The sequence below is a fragment of the Mirounga angustirostris genome, unplaced genomic scaffold, assembly GCF_029215605.1.
Source record: "Mirounga angustirostris isolate CCGP_5_RB_7025 unplaced genomic scaffold, mMirAng1.0.hap1 SCAF_17, whole genome shotgun sequence".
Taxonomy (NCBI): domain Eukaryota; kingdom Metazoa; phylum Chordata; class Mammalia; order Carnivora; family Phocidae; genus Mirounga; species Mirounga angustirostris.
In genome coordinates this window covers 35425167-35444481 of record NW_026991725.1, presented here as the reverse complement: position 1 = coordinate 35444481, position 19315 = coordinate 35425167, and the positions used below count along the sequence as shown (strand labels likewise).

General features: G+C 37.6%; 1 long non-coding RNA gene across 1 annotated transcript in view; it reads left to right on the top strand.

Annotated features, from left to right (window-relative positions):
• LOC123853823 (uncharacterized) overlaps positions 1 to 18628 on the top strand; it is a 92156-nt gene extending 73528 nt beyond the window's left edge. Inside the window, exons 4-5 of the long non-coding RNA XR_006793213.3 lie at positions 8202 to 8278; positions 13961 to 18628. This is a non-coding gene — a long non-coding RNA (uncharacterized LOC123853823). The remainder of the gene's footprint in view (positions 1 to 8201; positions 8279 to 13960) is intronic.
• The last annotated feature ends 687 nt before the right edge of the window (positions 18629 to 19315 follow it).

Here is a 19315-nt window from a genome sequence, read left to right as displayed (position 1 = left end):
GGATGGGCTCACCCCTCACCTCCCCATGTAGCCCGTCATCATCCTCCAGCAGAGTACTTGAGCTTATGCTCAGGGCAGATTGAAGAGTCTAATAGAGAAAAAGCACACGAAACCTCTTGAGGTCTCGTTTCAGAACTAGCATGATACTGCTTCTGAGCATTCTATCGGTCAAAGCATGTCTCAAGGCCAACCCCATTTCTTGGCTAAGGAAATAGACTCCACATCTTGGAAGAACTTCAAAGTCACATTGCAAAGGGAGGGGCTACAGGGAGGCCCTGAATTGGTGTCACCAATGCAAGTATCTGACATATTTATATCTTTATTTATCTCACCCACTTATCATTTAACCCAACCAACTCTCTCTTTTGGCCTTTCTATTCCTTTTTCAGAAAGGCCATGTCTTCTTGGACCCTTAAATATTTTCTAGTTAACTTTCTATTATCATGGTTCCTTTAATAGATCATTTTCAGACACGTGGTCTTCCTAAAATCTTCAGGGTGATATTTCTCTTATTTCATCCTACAGTATTCATACTTAGGCTTTTTTTTTTTAATATTTTTTACATTTTTATTTGTTTAAAATCACGGTTAAGACCAGAGACTTTATAGCTAGACTGCCTGTGTTTAAATCATAGCTTCACTACTTACCACCATATAATTGAACAAATTGCTTCAAAGTGCACTCTCTTTGCCTCAGTCTCCTCATCAGAAGAATGGGGATATTTGTACTCACCTCATAGAGTTTTAAAGGGATTAGTGATTAAATATTTCTAAGTGGGAGGGGTAGTACCGGTCACATGGTAACTTTTTAGTAACTTTTATTATTATCATTAACTTTATCAACCATCAAATGAACAAGACTATATCCAGACTCAGCATTTTGATTGAATAGATTGACCCTTTGCTTGTCATTTGTTTGCTGAGCAAAACTTAACCTCAGGGCTGTAGCTGAAGAACTAGATGATGTGCAGAAGTCCTAACATCTCTATGAACAATTACAATCCATCTTGTGCTGTGTCTTCTCCTGAGTTTTATTTGTGGGTTTCACTGCCAACGGGTTTAACCTTTCACTGCCAGCCCATGCTCCCCTTGCTCCTCTCTCTCTTATTATACAGGCAGTATTGGAGTTTCTGTTTCTAGAAGAACATACAAGGTGAGTGGGCTGAGGAGGGAGGGAAGAGAGAAGAGCATCAGCTACAATCATTCTTGGTCAGTGTAGGCCCTGCTTCTCTGCCTGAGCCTGGGGGTGTGTGGATCAGTTTCACTATCTCTCCAACATCTCTTATTCTGTCAAGGCTGGTCTATTTCATGAGATGAAGATGCAAGGGCACCAGTTGGTTAATACACTCAACTCTGACTTCCAATTATTGAAAATTCCTTCCAGATCCAAGGCCTTAGGTTTTCTGTCAATCTTAGTTTATAAGGTCATAAATTTGCATCTTTTCTGTCTTTACATCGTTCTTTTAGTGGGAGTTTGGGAGAAGCTTTGTACAGGACTTCTAGACAGAGGCCATTTTTAAACCAGAAACTTTGTTCATCTAATTGCCAAGTTTATTTGGCTCTTGTTTTCATTCAACCTAAAAATCTCGATGTGAACATTATCCAAGAATAACTCCTCCTTAAGTAAATATAGTATGTTATTGAATAAGAAGCACATCGAATTTTAAACTAAGAATTCTAAAGTTTCCAGAAAACAGGTTACACTCTCCTGCAGTTTTTTTCTGGGGGGCGGGGTAGTAAGTGACTTGTGACCCTCAAATGAAAACAAATTCTAAGATCTCAGTGGTGATAGTTGGGTATTATTTTTGTTTAAGAAGTTTGAATATTGTAGATATAAGACTCTTATAACACAAGGAATATTATTAAATATTTGCATGTCTCCAGATTATGTTTTTTTCTTTCCTTTTTTTTTTTCTTTTTTTGGAGCTAGAGTTTGAGTCAATAAGAGATGGAAAGATATTTCTTCCTGGCTGAAAAATAAAATTCGAAAATAGGTATTTTGAACTTGTGCAATTTTTATTTCCTAAATCTGTCACTAACCAGGGAATCATTTTGTGTGTGTGTGTGTGTGTGTGTGATTGGCTGTTATTTATGAATAAGTTATATTTTATGAAATTTTAATTTTGCAAAATATTATTTGACATGTTTCTTTGGAGTGCTGTTTATGCTGATCCCGTACTTATCAAATTACTCATGAAGGGACAACTTTATGCACACAAAAAAACACTTTTGTAAACGTTCATAAGTTGTTTAAAAGAAAAGCTGACCCCCTAATAATTCCAACCCGTTCATCTAAATAAGTGATAGAGTGTGGAATCCTGTCTGTTGAGCAGGCTACTTGGTGGTCCTGGTTACCAGTATTTCCCCAGTGACAAACGAATCACCTGGGAAAATAGATGTATTGAGAGGTACATATTTGTTAAACCCAACTCAGAAATGTGACCATTTGCAAGGAAGCAAACAAATGCTAACGAATTGATGAGTCCAATCAAATTCAGTGAGTAATTTAGATATATTTTAAAAAGCAATGACATATAACGTTGACTAAAAACAGCATTGTCATCAAAACAAAAACATAACAACCACCCTTGCAATTTGACTGATTGGAAAATAAACTCCAACTTTTTAATGACTTGGTTCAGTTTTATCAAGAACCGCTTCATTATACCTATTGTGACATATTGCACATTTATAGAACTCCCATCTCTGAAACTGAATTGGACAGGATCTAACAGATTTATTTCTAAAAGGGTATAATTGTGTTTGTTTACTGGTAATAAAAGTGATTGAAACAGTTTTGGAGTTTTGAGAAGGCCATTAATGTGTTTCCCCATTTCATTAATAGTTTCTGTGTGAGTGCCAGGCTCATTACACCATCTTGTGAGAGCATTTTCACCAGATCCCTCTTAGGTAGGGTTAATACACTAATCGACTTTCTCAATCAAAAAATTTGCTGATCCATCTCTCTGTACCTTTGCACTTTTGATTCTCATTTGGAATTGTATTTATCTGTCCCTTTGGTAATAATTATATCTAAAGTTTTTCTCCTATATGAACTTTTACTCTCGTTAATCACCTTGTCTACATTGCTACTTTAATTCTCATTCTTTGGTGTTATTCTGGGAATTATCCTAATTTCCATGAGATAGAACACAGCTTTGAAAGTGTTTTTAGGTAGTACTTTGGTATGCAAACTTTTTTTTTACACAGTGGTCATACTTTCTAAGCCAATAAAAAAAGCATTTATATACTTGGGCAACTATAAGTGTATTTCTCAGAACAATAAGGGAGTATATCTGAAATTGGAATGTGTTGGGAAATCTGGACTGTGTACTCACCATAATTACAAGGTTTGGTCACAGAGAACAAAGCGGTTGACTGACCAACAGGCTTGTAAACCATCCTATTATTTGCATTAGTTTCTGCTTGGAATCTGTTGATAGAGGCTATAGCTCCTGGAAGAAACAATGTTTAATGTGGATTCAATGTTAGAACAAAAAGTAATTTTTTATAAATAATTTTCAAGCTGTAGAAATACCTCAGAATCTTGTTCTTCCTTTTTTTTTTTTTTAACTATCACACACCTACCATGTTCTGTGTAATTTGCTAAGTACTGGAGATTTGGCGATGGATGAAACAGAAAGCACTAACTTACCCTGTGTCATTTTAAGTGTCTTAGAAAGTCTTAGTGGAAAATTGGATCAAAAATAATCTCTGAATTCCATACTTACCATGAAATTCGAAGTCTAAAAATGCATTTTTTAAAGATGATATATTGGAAAGTGAGAGTTAAATTATAGAAGGCAATAATTGGGATGTAATAATTTATATCAGAAATGATACATATGTTAAAGAGTAGCATTTTGACAGATGTAAAATTGTATCAGAAATTTAATAATAATAATACACTAAGAATTATATAAGACAAAGGAAAATGCTGAATCAAATTTTTCTTGGATAAGAGTCTAGGTCAGCCATTGGTCATTCCTTGGTTTCCCTTCTCTAGCAATAGAAATCATTCTCCATTCTGTTGAAATTTGTAAGGATGACTTGAAACATTGTAGACTGATGAAGTGTACAGCTAGTTTTCTCCACTCTTCCTCTTTTCCTTTCCCTTAGATTTTCTTATTTGGCCCCAAACAAGTGGTTTGTCATTGATGCTTTCCTTGTATTCATTGTCATTGAAATAGTGGTATTAAGGATAATATTTCTTAAATGATATCATACTTTTATTACCCTTGTTCTTTTCTTCAAGCAACTCTAGAAATCATTAGTTACATGATGGAAGAGCTGAACACCATCCCTATGGAAAAAGTTATTCCAAAGTCTTGGCTCCACCAGCTGCTGCCTACACACAGAATTTCTGACCACAATACACATGAAGAGATAAGAATATTAACATATTTGGGGCGCCAGGGTGGCTCAGTAGGTTAAGCATCTGCCTTTGGCTTGGGTCATGATCTCAGGATCCTGGGATTGAGCCCTGTGTCAGGCTCCCTGCTCAGCAGGGAGTCTGCTTCTCCCTTTCCTTGTCCCTTCTGCCCTTCTCCCCAACCCTGCTCATGCTCGCTCACTTTCTCTCTCTCAAATAAATAAAATCTTTGAAAAAAAGAATATTAGCATGTTTAATCAAAGGCATGCACTTTTCAACCTAAAATACTCAATGCAAGATAGCTTGGAAAGAATAACATTTTACACACACACACACACACACACACACACTGCAAAAACCAACTGTGACCCCTATCTTGGGACCTTAGAGACTGTCATTTATGTCAGTATAATTAAATCTTCAAATCATGGGGGAGTGGTGTCATTATGGTGGGCACTGGCTGTGTGAAGCTAAGCTTCTTTAAATAACAAAGTAGAAGTAATTCATAATAGGACCATGGAATGATGATTTTGTCTCATGCTGGTCTGACAAATAAAGTGGTTTCTCTTGGAAAATATTGGGGACAAAAAATCTAATTCCAATGTGGACCATAATATTTTAGATGTATTGTTCTACGGAAAAGCAATACTAGTTAGATAAATTAGCATAGTGATATGATTTGAGTCTCTCCCTGTTTTCATTTGTGCTTCTGGAATGGGGATGGCTCCATCTGATATTTTTGTTATGAGGGGATATTAGCTTTTTCTCCTCATGCCTCTTTTATAGTCCTGGGGAGGAGGACATTTCACTTCCCTAAGCACCAAGTTTCAAGTGAGTACTGCAAAGTATACACTATAAAAAATGCAATGACTTAATTGATTAGTGAGGTGGTCTTTTCTATTCCTTTGCCAAAGTAAGCTCAGAATAATAAATCTTATGGAACATAATGCATCAACAGCTCTATCCCATAATAACAAACCCAAACCTTTGTAACTTAGAAAGATGGTGTGAGAGAATGTTTGTCTCTTACATTTTATCATCAATCTTTTCATCTTTATTAGAGCTGATGCCGCAGAGTACAAAGTTGAGTGGAAAGTACAGATTATCCATGGATCTCACTGAAGTTAATGAGTTTAATCTACTTTCTGTCAAGCTTGACTCAAGTTGTTAATTAGGAGGCAAATTGGCCAATTTAATTTCCCCCTTCTTACCCGCCCCCCATTTTCTGCTCTCTGGAATATAAATAATCATGGATTAGGCAAAAGGTCAAGAAGAAAAATAAGGAAAGGGGCTTGAATATTTTAGAGACTATAAGATGTTGAATGAGCAAAAAATAAATTATCTACCTAATTTTTTCAGTGACTATCAAATTTCTCATAAAGACAAGCCCTCTTAAAAGGGAAACAACAAAATCAAAGCTCAAAATCAGGGGAGTTTAGCTGTAATTTTCCAGAAATTAATTTTCATTTTTTTTTCATCTTCCATATAGTGACATATTAGATGCTTCACTTTTAGGTTAAATATATTTTTGTAATTTCCCACTTAATCTGTTCCAAATAGTTACAATGTGTAGGTCTGGGTAGCTAATTGCTTTTCTTGATTCCCTTTCAGATTTTCAAACAATGTTTACAATGACTCACTTTTTTTTTTTTTTTTGCTGTCACTTGTTTGTTCTACTTTGCTTTTAATGCCCCTTCCTTAGATGTCTCAGCCAAGAGCTGCATCATATTGACACCAACTTAACTCTCATGAATGCAAGTTGGTTTTCCAACCCATTAGTGCCCTCCACCAGTCAAGTGTTGGACCGCTAGAAATGAAGAAGCAGAACTTTGGTTTACATATGTTGACATGAACAACTCAGTTGCACCCGTTATGAGAGTAACTGCTTAGCTCATGATGAGTGAATAGGTCATCCAACAAGAAACAGAAAACACAGAAATGGGCCCTCTATGGGAGCAGGGTAGCAAGGTGCTGACAGTTTAATGAATGACTTGTCTGTTATGACAGTGGGACACCTTGCAATGCCAAGTGCAAATATTTGAAAGAATATGCAATGCAGGAAATGTATATATGTTCTATATATAGGACACTTAGATTGCCTGTATCACTAACAGATGGGCAGAGTTTGAGAAATCTTATTTTATAATGTGCAACATCACCCTTGTCAGATATACTTTGAGATCTAAGGATAAATGGAGCATGACACTCAGAGTAAAATGGGAATTCCACTGTATGTACTTTGGGACTGGGGGCCTTAGGGTAGATGAGATCAGCATAGAATAGTGCCCATATTTTTTACAGCCCCAACTCTGATCTCATTTATGATTTAATTGTACACAGCTCTAAGCACCATGTGAGATGAAATGGGTAAGGAGATCATTTCGAGAGAAGACTTTAAATAAAATTAAATAGTGAAAGCATGACTAAGGAGCCAACTGATCAGAGTAATAAGAGGTTCACTTCCTCTTTCTGATTAGGAGATTGCCTACATCAATGCCGAAGAGCAATAAAATATCCGAGCTCTGAAAAATGGCATTATTTTTCAATGGACTCAGAGTTATAACTCAGATAATTTTTAATTAAATCAGCATAGGTAGATGACTGACTGATAGGTCTTCAAATAGATCCTGAGACACTCATCCATACTCGCATGCATTCTTGAAAATACATTTGCTACCCATAATAAATAATCACAGAGACAAGGAATTAGACTCACCAACTGCAGAGATTAATGGTCATTTTAGAGTCTGATGGGTTGAAAGTGTACGCATGGTAGATTAGTGTGTGTGGTATTTTCTATTAAAGAAGTAAAGCAGGGGATGGGCAACACCTGAAACCTGTAGATAGCCACACTGTTGAATTTCTTTTTTTTTTTTTTTAAAGATTTTATTTATTTATTTGAGAGAGAGAATGAGACAGAGAGAGAGAGCACAAGATGGGGGAGGGTCAGAGGGAGAAGCAGACTCCCTGCCGAGCAGGGAGCCCGATGCAGGACCCGATCCAGGGACTCCAGGATCATGACCTGAGCCGAAGGCAGTCGCTTAACCAACTGAGCCACCCAGGCGCCCCCACACTGTTGAATTTCATTAATGCTAACTCATTAGCCAGATTAAGCCATAGTGAAGTCTCCCTCTTGGCTCATCATTACGTGCATTCCCATTCATTATTCATCAGTTTTACTGGCAAATGGCTCAGTACCAACTGCTTTGCTGAATGTTCTAGTTAATGGCATATCGCCTTCAGAAATGTACTGTATCAAAGCCCTAAAAGCAAATCTATGGATTGCTGTTCTTAGCTTTCCATTCATTCTCTGGCAACTCTCCCAGCAAAACTGGATTCTCAGAGCCTTGCTAAGACAGCATTTCTTCCTAGGCACGAAAACAATTCTGTAGGAATAAAGGGCCCAAGCCAATAAGAACTCACATGAAGCTGGCAAAATATAGGTCCTTTACAGCTGGTTAGACTGCTTTGTCTGTGTAGCCAGGTCTCAATATCTGGTGTAAACTACTTGGCTGAGGCAAGAGAGTAATATATCTGGCTTTCAAATCATCAGAGCACCATCATTTGGCCTATTGAATTGATCCAATTAGACAAGGGATCTCAATACTATTGGAACATAGCTATTATAACTTGCTGCAAAATAGTATGTCCCTTTAGTGCAGGCTAAGTGGTCTGCTAAATGTTTATTTCTCTTAGTCAGTTCTACAATATTTTTTGATAAAGAACTTAGCTGTTTATAAAAATGAAAATATAATTAAGCACATAAAAATTGTATGTGAAAAAATTTGCCTCTGCACTTTCTCACTATCTGTGATCTCCTCTTTCCACAGGAACAGCTCTACCACTGCACTACTTATGCTCTCCCCATTGGAGCCATTCTGGATGCTTCCCTCCTCTATCTATCCTGGTGGGTTTACCTGATCAGCCTCTGAACACTGCCAGTTGTGTACAACTATTGCCCCCTCAAATTCACCCTTCCTTTCCAGTCCATCTGCTTTCATTCCAGGTCAGGTCTTCATAATCAGCGAGTTAACATTATATACGGTAGCTTCATGGAACCATGTCTCGAAACCCTAGTTGGAGAAGAATGCGTTAGAAGTCTCTTTCCTTTTGCAGTTAAGCCAGATGAGGATGTAAATCATATAAATGTAAACTCTATGACAGGTGAGCGGGGTGATGGCTCTTCCCTTGATGGAAGTCTGTTGACTCTCAAAATATGGCAGCAGCTGGGTACTAGAAAATGGAGGTGAGCTGTAGAGATATGTTAGAGACACCCAGAAACAGATCCTCCCACTCAGTGTCCTCATCTAGTAATAGAGGCTTGTCTTTGAAAACTCTAGAAAAACTTACTAAATGCTTCAGCCCAAAAGGAAAAAAAATAAAAAGTATACGGACAAGGTCAAGTGACAGGCAATGCGTTTTATAACACGTATGACAAGGAAAGAGCTAATTTTCTTAGCATGAAATATTCCACCAAGTCAGTCAGGGAAACCAAACCTTCCAGTGGAAATATTGTCAAGGGACAGGAACAGATAGCTCCTAGGGGTTTAAAGAGAAATTAAATTTAAATATGATGAAATGTTCAAATTTTAAAATAAAACTATATGTGTTTACATAATTAGGTTCATAAAGACCAGAAAGTGTAAGATCAAAGGGAATGTGGAGAACCGTACTCACATACATATATGGAGGGAATAGAGACCCTTTGCCAGTACAATTTGCCCAAAGTTATCAAATTCTACAGAAGCATATTCTGATAAAGAATTCCATTCTTAGAGTCTTGGTTATAGATTAGATGTGTGCAGATATGTAGGTGCAAGAAGGCAGCTATGTCATTGTTTATGAAGGTAAAGGACCCAGAAACAATGTTTAAGTGTGGTAAGAGGGGGTTAGTGAACAAATACTGGTAGTTCCATCCAATGGAGTAATAGGGAGCTACGGCTGTCAGAAAAGAATGAGGAGGGTCTGTATACTTCCATATGGACCAACTTCCAAGACAAAGTGAAAATGCAGAGTGAAAGAGAATGTGTACCAAATCCTAGTTGTGTGAAAAAGGAAGGTTATACACATGTTGACATATACCCATATTATCTGTAGATTTTTACATAAAACCTTTGTAGTAGTGATTATGTCTGAGGTGGGGAAATAGGAGACTGAGAATCACTAGCAGACAGAAAACATGATTTGCACTGAATACTTACTTGTTCCCTTAGGGTTTTTCAATTTTGCATAAATTAATCTTTTAAAAATAAAAATATGTATGTTATGTATATATATGTAGATGAGATATTGTGTATAATATATACTCATTATATATAATATATAAGTATACATATCACATAAATAAATATCTACATTATACACACACACACACATACACACAACTATCTGGAATAATTCATCTAGGGATTAGGAAGAAAAAATCTGATCAGAAAAATGTACCAGAAGATGGTGATGACTAACATTTGGCTAATTTTCTACTCCCTCAAATCCAGTCAGTTGGAAATTTTCATTTAAAAACAAAACAGTCTCTAATTAATAGAAATTTAAGCTAGAGGAGATGATGGGTTTCCTTGGTTGGAGGGAAACTTCTGTGCTTGATATATTCTGCCTCATCTCTGAAAACCCCGAGATGAACAGGTAAGTGAGGTTTTGATTCTTTACTTTTATTTTTTGTTACTGATTTTGATGCGTTTCTTCCCTTCAGCTCTTTTCCTATTCCCAAGGAAGATTTGTCCACTAATCAACTTCTCTTCTATTGGCTTCCTGCTTTGATTCAGTGAGCATTCCAGTATTGCTTCATTATAAAAAGGGGTCAGATGGAATTACAAAAAGATAGGGGCCAACCTTCATACATACTACTGTCATTTCATGGTGGCTGCACTCATCAAATGGCTAGCTTGAGTCAATTCCGCAAGTTGCCCCTAGAACATGGATGCCTAATTTGTATAAAACCATACTTTTCAGGGTGTACTCTTCCCACCTTACAGCCTAAAGTGCTGTCCCATAAAGCAATTAGTACTCTTCTCCCTCTCCCCCCCCCCATCCCTCTTTTTCAAAACTAGTTTGTACCAAATGCACATGACAATTAGAATCTCCACAGTATCTGGATATTCAACCAAATGACTTTCATGGCTCTTGTTATAAGTTTTGGACCCAATGTGCTCTGCCTTCATTTATCTCATCCCTCCTTTATTCAGTTCCTTATTCTGATATGCATAATTCCTTCCATCAGGCTCGTTTTTACCTCACCCACCATAATTCATCTTCTTTCCAGTGAACTGCACGCTTTAGAGCCCCAATGCCATCAATCACAATTGACCTGCATCTTCAAGCTTTCAGAGAAAGAGTTCTCCACCTTTTTGTAACCAAAGTAAACCAAAGCCTGGTAAGATGGCTTCTCCCTTAGGCTCATCCTCTTTCAGGCCTGGGAAGCACTGTAGCAAATGTCCTAGTCCTCATTACCCACTTCAGTATTTCTTCAGGTCATTATATCTGTAATTAGCCCTCTCTCTCATCCTCCATACCTCCAATCCCTAAACCTTCATCCCTTTCCCTAAGCCATCTCTACTCACCTCTCTCACTTGATATCTTGCTCTTTGCTCACTAACTTCTTCAGCTTCCTGCCCTCTGCCCACACAGTGAATTGCATCTGTGCCCCTTCTTCTCTGTCTCGGAAGGACTGGATCCCCTTCTACACACCAGACTTATGCACACACCTTTGCTTTCCATCCCATTTCTTTCTGAGTTCGAGAAGACCTCAGGGACTTGGTTCCATTACTAGAGTGTCTCATTCGCAATGTCTCTTCTTCTGTGGCCCTTTTGCTTCTATTTGCTTAAACAAACAAATGAACAAACCAAGCCAAAACAACAATAAAACACATGGGGAGGGGGGCAGACTTCTTTAACTTTTGGGTCTCCAGTTATTTGAGCCAGAAATCAACCCTTCCCACTGTTTCTCTGCTTGTTTAAGCACACCATCAGTTCCTTTTCCATTCCTATAAGCCAGTACTTCTCAACGTTGAAAGCATTCCTAGGGATCCTGATTGGGCAGATCTGAGGTGTGGCCACGGTGTCTGCATTTCTAAGAAGCTCCTGCTTCTGCTGCTCCCTGGATCACCCATGGTGTGGAAGACTAGAGATGCTTCTAACACACTTGGTGAGATTTCAGGAGCAAATTTCAAAAGAAGGCACACGATTATTTTCCATAGCTTTTATCCAATGGCTTGGAGAGAGCAATCTAATCTTAACATTGATAATGCAATCACCATCGTTTCATTGATGTAGGTACTAGATTAGGTTTATTTACCTACCTTAAGTCATTGATCTTTATAATACTTGGAGTATAGATGAGGAAACTGGAGTTTAAAGAGGTTGGATGACTTGCTTGTGTGCCAAACTGACAAAAAAGAAAAATGGTTTCCATGAGAGACGATGGACTCTGAAAAACAAACTGAGGGTTCTAGAGGGGAGGAGGGTGGGAGGATGGGTTAGCCTGGTGGTGGGTATTGAGGAGGGCACATTCTGCATGGAGCACTGGGTGTTATGCACAAACAATGAATCATGGAACACTTCATCTAAAACTAATGATGTAATGTATGGGGATTAACATAAGAATAAATAAATAAATAAATAAATAAATAAATTTTTAAAAAAAGAAAAATGGTTCCAATCACCATTGTTAGAATAATTAGTGTCCATGCCTCTTAAAATATTTTGAATTTATACTCTGATTTCCCTTTTATTTATTACCTACTTTCTTATCCTATTTTTAAAAAGATTTATTTATTTATTTTAGGGGTGGAGGGGCAGGGGGAAAGGGAGAGAAAGAATCCCAAACAGACTCCACACTGAGCACAGAGCCTGAAGCAAGGCTCAGTCCTAAACCCTGAGATCATGACCTGAGCCAGAGGCTGAGCCACCCAAGCACCCCTTTTCTTGTCCTATTTTGTCCCTCTTCACCAACATGACTGGGTGTTAGGAAGTAACTTTTGTCTTTAGAGAAAAAAAAGTTCTATTTCTCTACAGAACAGAAACACAGGGAACAGAGCATTTAACTTGACAATCCCCTTATAAATAAATAACGAAATAATAAAATTTCGTTCTGAGATCAGGCTGATGAGGTTTGAAACATGGCTTTGCCTCCCAGTTTGTGATCAAATTATGTAACTTCTCTGTACCTCATTTCTTGAAAAGACAGGGAAATACTAAAATTTTTCTCATAGGTTGTGACAAAGATGAAATGAAATAAAGCCTCTTATAAAATAAGCTAGCACCTGGCAAATGATTAATGCATGTCAGGAATTACTATTTGTATTACCATTAATGTTATTATTGCTATTATTATTATGGATTTTAAAAAATTTATTCCTGAGATGATGACGGTGATTATCCTACTGAGACTGAAAGATATAATTCAGCCAAATGATCTATCATTTTGGTTTGCTAGTTCTGTCCACAGACTGAGTCTGCAGAACTCCCCTGATGCTTGAAATTCTGCAGACCAATTTCTCCTCCATCTCTTAATCCTCTCCACGAAGATAGAGCAGTTAATGAATTAGCTTGATCTATCTCCTTAAGCTTTACTGTCATCAGCAAATTACCCTAAAGAATATTATAAATGGACTTTACAAATTAGAAATCATGACCTTAAATTACTTCCTTCCTCCCTCTATTCTCTCATTTCAAAAATTTGCAAATCTACTACCCATCAATTTAGCTCTGGCAGACAAAATTTAATCAGGCATTTCTTATACAGAATTGTATACAAAAACTCTTTAGTAGGACTTGTAGTTTTGTTTGCTGGGATTATCCAATGACTTCAACTGTAACAATTATTTAAAGAAAAAAAAAACGACCTTGATCATCCTGCCATCCGAGGATTATTATAGGATTAGAGTTACTGATATTTTGAATCTCTGTGATTCTTGTTGATTTCATTTGGTAAATTGCCTGAATTGATATAACTGATGGACTAACATTAATTTTCCACCTAACTGTACAAAGAGGATTTATATATGTCCCAGAAATATTTTTAATACTTATATAGATATAAAGTTTAGCAATGGTTCTATTAACAAAGCAGAAAGGTGCTTTCTTTATACTGACACAGTGAAATAAGTTCATATTTTCTTTAACAGATGATAAATTTATAAAGCTGGGATTGACCTTGAAAGTAATGAAATAAAAGACTAATTTTTTTTTTCCATTCAGTGAGCTTTAGAAAGTTAAGTGTCTTGCCCACTATCATGGAGGGACAGTTAGGATAAAAATAGCAGATCAATTTCTTTTTCACTGGAGGAACAACACTTCTGAATGAATGCCAATTTAATTTGACTTCATATTAGCTATTATCTACAATTTGGGATAAAATTAACTTAGCAACGGAATGCATAATTACCATATGTCATTTGATTTTAATAAAAATGTGGTTTATATTATTGTTTTGCCAGGATGTGTTTTGTTTACAGCCTTCTTAGTTCACGTAAGACTCCCTATACAAATAGTTGCACAAGAAATGCTATTTCTACTCTGTCATAACCTAGACCTCCCTCTGACTCAGATTTCAAATGCTTTTGCTTCTGTTAAGTTTCCTCTGCATGAACACCATGAAGAGTAGAGGCTGCGTCTGGTTAAAGATGGAAAGAAGATCACATGCATACACTATCCTGCCTTCCAGATGCCTCAGTATAATAATTTCAGGGAATAAAGGAGAGAAAAGCAAACCCCACAAGAATAAAGAGAAAGTATTAAGACAAATGATGTTAGAATGATAGCCATGTTCCTGCAGTTGACTGTTGGAGGTGCACTCTCCGGAGTGAGTAAACCAAATGGGATCTGGCCTGGGAGACACCATTTGACAACGAGGACTTCATGTGAAACAGACGCTGATGACGAGTTTACATTGTGAATGTTTAGACTCCCAGCTTTCCACCTCACCAGCTCCCAGGATGCTGGCAGCAAGTTTGTATTAACTCAATCCTGCTGCATAACAGGATAAAAACAAAACAAGACAAAGCAAACAATGTTAGCATTTCAATTAAAATATAGATTGAGATCAATAAAGTTTTTCTGTAAGCGGTCAGGTAGTAAATATGATGGAGTTTGTGAGTCATGTATCATCTGTTGCATATTCTTCTTTGGCGGTTGCTGACTTTTACAATCCTTTACAAACTTGAAAAGCTGTTCTTAGCTAACTGGCTGTAAAAAAAATAGGCTGCAGGCCAGATGTGGCCCAGATTTGAACTGTAGTATGCCAACTCTTGGTATAGAGGATCACAGGTGCCATTTATCCTGCATCTATAACAAATAATGCAAAAATATGAACAAGGTGTATATTCTACCTGTGAAGTACAGGTAAAATAAACTCCAGACATCTAACTGTGAACACACAGAATATGAAGGAACTAAGTCCCACAGGAAGCTCACTTCTTGGGTGAGCAATGATCAAAAGCTGTTTCTTCCCACAGGCCCTTGTCCATAACTGGGCACCTGCTGGTAGAGCATCGTGTCTGGGCAGAGGGTATCTGCTAGAGTAAAGGGAAATCTAGAGACAATTTAGCAGCCACATAGACTGGCAAGACCTATTTGAATCTAGTGAAGTCCTAAAATCAAAACTGATCCTCTTTACCCATTGGATCACAACCACAAGATTTTTCTCAGTGGGAGTGAAGGGTATGGTTTGTGTTTGGCTAGAAAGGCATAGAGAAACCTCTAGTACATAATATAAAACCATGGGGAAAGAGAAAAAAAGCAGGGAAGAGAAGTCACCCCGCATTGACTAAGATATTGCAATCAGCTAGCAGGACTTTGAAATAACTAGTATAAGTGTATTAAAGGAGAGAGAAAAGTATGTACACAATGAAGGAAAAGATGGATGGAAAATTTCAATAGAGAAAAGGAACTTTTTAAAAAAGCATTAAATGGAAACTCTAGAATCGAAAAAAAATCCTTAAGAGCTGATAAACTTAACAACAAACTAGACACTGCATTAGAAGAGATCAGTGAACTGAAACACAGATGAGGAGAAATAATCTAAACTGAAGAGCAGGGAGAAAAATGTGTTAACAACAACGACAAAGAAAACCAAAACCAAAAAAAACAGAACCAATGTGAGAGACATAGGATAATAATAAACAGTGTGATAGATACGTAATTGAAGATACAAAGGAACAAGAAAGAAGAGAAAGCAAGAGCTATTTTATTTTATTTTATTTTATTTTTTTGAGGGGCAACTATTTTTATTTCCAATACACAGATATGAAAAATGAGTCTCAGAGAAGCTACATAACATGCCTTGGTTCACAAAGCTCATAAGTAGCAAGTGGCCTAATGAATCTGAATCCATCCCCAGCAATTCCACTCCTAGATATGTATAAACCAGAAATGTGTACATGAGCTCACCAAAAGATTAGGACAAGCTGTTCACAACAGCTCTATTTATAATAGCCGATCCAGAAACTTTCCCCATGTCCTTTAGGAGAATGGGTAAATTCTGCAAAAATCATATCATGGAATGAAAGCAAGAGCTATGTTAAAGTTGACTTTGGTATACCATATGATTTCACTCATATGTGGAATCTAAAACAAAACAAAGCAAAACAAATGAATAAACAAACAAAAAGCAGAATCAGACCTATAACAGAGAACAAAACTCATGGTTGCCAGAGGGGATGGGTGGGGGGATGGGCAAAATGGGTCAAAGGGAGTGGGAGATACAGGCTTCCAGTTATGAAATGAATATGTCATGGGAATAAAAGGCAGAGCATATGGACTCTAGTCAGAGATGTTGTAAGAGTGCTGTACAGTGACAGATGGTAGCTACACTTGAGGTGAGCACAGCATAAGGCATGGAATTGTCGAATCACTATGTTGTACACCTGAAACTAATGTAATATTGTGTGTCCACCATATTCAAATAAAAAAAAAGAAAACTAAAATAAACATAATAAATAAAATAAAATAAACTGACTTTGGTAAAGAATTTTCCAAAATGAATCAAATTCTTCAAATCAAATATCCAAGAAGCTTGCTGAACTCCAAGAACACAAAACAAGATAAAAGCACCTAGATACATCACTGTAAAATGGCTGAAAATAAGCCTTAAAAGAAAGAAGAGTACGAACACCTAGCTGGTTCAGTTGGTTGAGTGTGCGTCTCTTGATCTCGGGGTTGTGAGTTCAAGCCCCACGCTGGGTATAGAGATGACTTAAAAAAAAAAATCTTTAAAAAAACGAAGAAAAGAAAAAAAAAGAAAGAACAGTAAAACAAGCACAGTGCATTCAAGGAAATAACCATAATATTGACCTGTAGCTCCTCAAAAACAAAACAAAATAAAACAAAAAAAATCACCCTCAAAATGATGGTGAAATGAGGACTTTTTCAGAAAATGGAAACTAAGAGAGACAGAAGTATCCCAAACATGATTCTGCTTTTCTTTTGGAATAGCTCATGCTTCCTTAAAGTTTCTAAATTGATGGCAGTAAAAATATTTGTTTGGGGTTGCCTGGCTGGCTCAGTCCATAGAGCATGAGACTCATGATCACAGGGTTGTAAGTTCCAGACCCAAGTTGGGTGTAGAGATTACTTGAAAATAAAATCTGAGAAAAAATTGTTCTGAAAGGTGGTCTTAAATGAAGAATAAACTTGCTAGGAGGGGTAAATCTAACACAATGTAATAAAATGTGAAAATCTGAAAAAAATGGAGTGGTAGCAAAGATTCAGAAGTAGCCACTTTTACAAGGCCGAATGTTTATTCTTGTCAAAAACTGCATATTTAATCCATTATGCTAAATGAGGTTTATAATAAAGTATTTCATTTGGTTGTGACTCCCACTGTGTAACTCTCTTCTTCCAATTTACATACTGAATGCAAAGAACCAAAGAACTATTTTGACTACTTTGTATTCTAACTGACCCCATTCATCTAAAACACCTGGGTTATTTGGGAGAACTTGTGTTCCCTGGGTAGAATTAACCAGGTAATTGCTTCTTGATCACAACACAAGACAAGTTTAAATCTGGCCTCGGTCTTTACACGTCCTTTCCTAATGGTTTCTTTCCAAACTATCACTCACTACATGGACTGTTTTAAGACACCTAAATGTTTTCCATTCCTTAACATCTCTACTCACCACATCCAGGAGAAGCCATGTAATGGCTGCCCAGTGAGAGACCTGAAAGAGGGGAGGATATGAGATTTTTGAGTACTTTTGAGCTCTAGAGGCAGCTCAAGAGACCAGTTACTGGAGTCATTTCTTCTTTTACTGTGATGCGTTTTCTGGTGGAAGAGACACTGGTTGGGTCTCCTCCAGCAGAAGGCAAACATCTGGAGTTGATCTTTCACAGTTTAGGAAAGAATTGTTGTCAGCAATTTGTGACCACTTGTAAAAGTTTTATGGAAGATGAGCATTACCTTGAAAGCCTGACTAAAGCTCCTCATACCAACCTGAAAATGGGCTGTTCCTCCCTAATGAGAACTCATTGACTGTTAGAGGCACTGGCCTGGCTTTTGATGCAGTTAATATGAATTCTTATGAAGAACCAAAGGCTGGAGGTCATTCCCTGCTTACAGTACATGAAAGAGTGGCTGGTTTTGCAGGAGATGACCCAGGAGCTATGTACCTCCACATATTGCTGTTCGTGTTCTTGTCAAACCTCACCTTTGATGTGATGACACAGATATCATCTACCAAAGATCTACCAGAGATCTTCTCCTATTCCCCAGGAGAGAAGAACTGCACTCTGTTGGGTATCCTCAGCTACAAGCTTGTCTAATCTTCACACACACCATCTTGACCCTGCGGGACAAGGACTATCAACAGTGCTGGGCACTGGCAAAGCCAGCATCCCCTCTCAAGCTGATAAAGAGGAGACACATGAATTAGCCTTTTTAACCAACCTCATGGTGTCCAGCCAGAGCTTATCTTCAGTTTTAAGGAAGGAAAAGCTGAAGTTGGCTAAAAGCTTTTCTTTATTCTCTTTTCCCTTGATAGCCTATAAGTCACCAGGGGAGCTGAATATTGCAAAATCCTGTCATGGAACAGCAGGCTGATAAACTGAAAAATAAAAACAGATGTGGAGCAGGGAAGGCTTCTGGACATTTGTTTCTTGCTTTGGACTGGTTCAAGTACTGAGACTCTTTAACCCTACTCCTACTCAGAAAAATCTAGTATTTCCTCTGCCTCGACTATCACAATCCTTGGATAATTCACATCTTTGGATAATCACCTCCCCCACATTGAAGTCAAAATAAAGTAATGGGAAAATGCAAAATGAAAATGCTAAGTGACATTTATTGCATGCGTATGTGCCAAACAGTCGGCAGGTGATAGCGTGTTTAAACAGCTCATACTCTAGAGCCCAACGACCTGGAGTCAAATCCTCACTCTAGCTCTTAAGAGCTGAGTGGTCTGGAGCAAGTTGTTCAGCTGGTTTGTGTCTCAATTTTCTCACCAGTGTAAGGGGAATAATAATACCTGGATCTCCCTCATTAAGAGTTAACCCTTGCATAGTGCTTGGAACAGCATCTGGCACGTTGCAAAACCTCAGGACGCATGACCTATCAATCTTATTATAATGCAGTGAAATAGGTAGTCTTATCCATCCCCGTGTGTCATGTGGAGAACTGAATCTCAGTGAGATTAAGCCACATGTGGAATATGCAATATTCACACCAAGCAGGGCCCTTGCCTGTAGGACTCTGTACCCAAAGTAGTGAACCGGAATGCCACATAGTGCAAGTTTCAAGGCAAAACCAAAATGGAGACCCCCACCCACCTAGGAACATCATGGTGATTTACACATATGTGTGGGCAACAAATAGAATTCAGGCTCCAATCTCCTATGTTTTCCATTCATAGATTTGGATACTGATTCTACGGAGTTCTTCAACTTTTGACTTGCTTCATGAAGGTACAACTGGTGTTATCGTTTTAGGATCCGA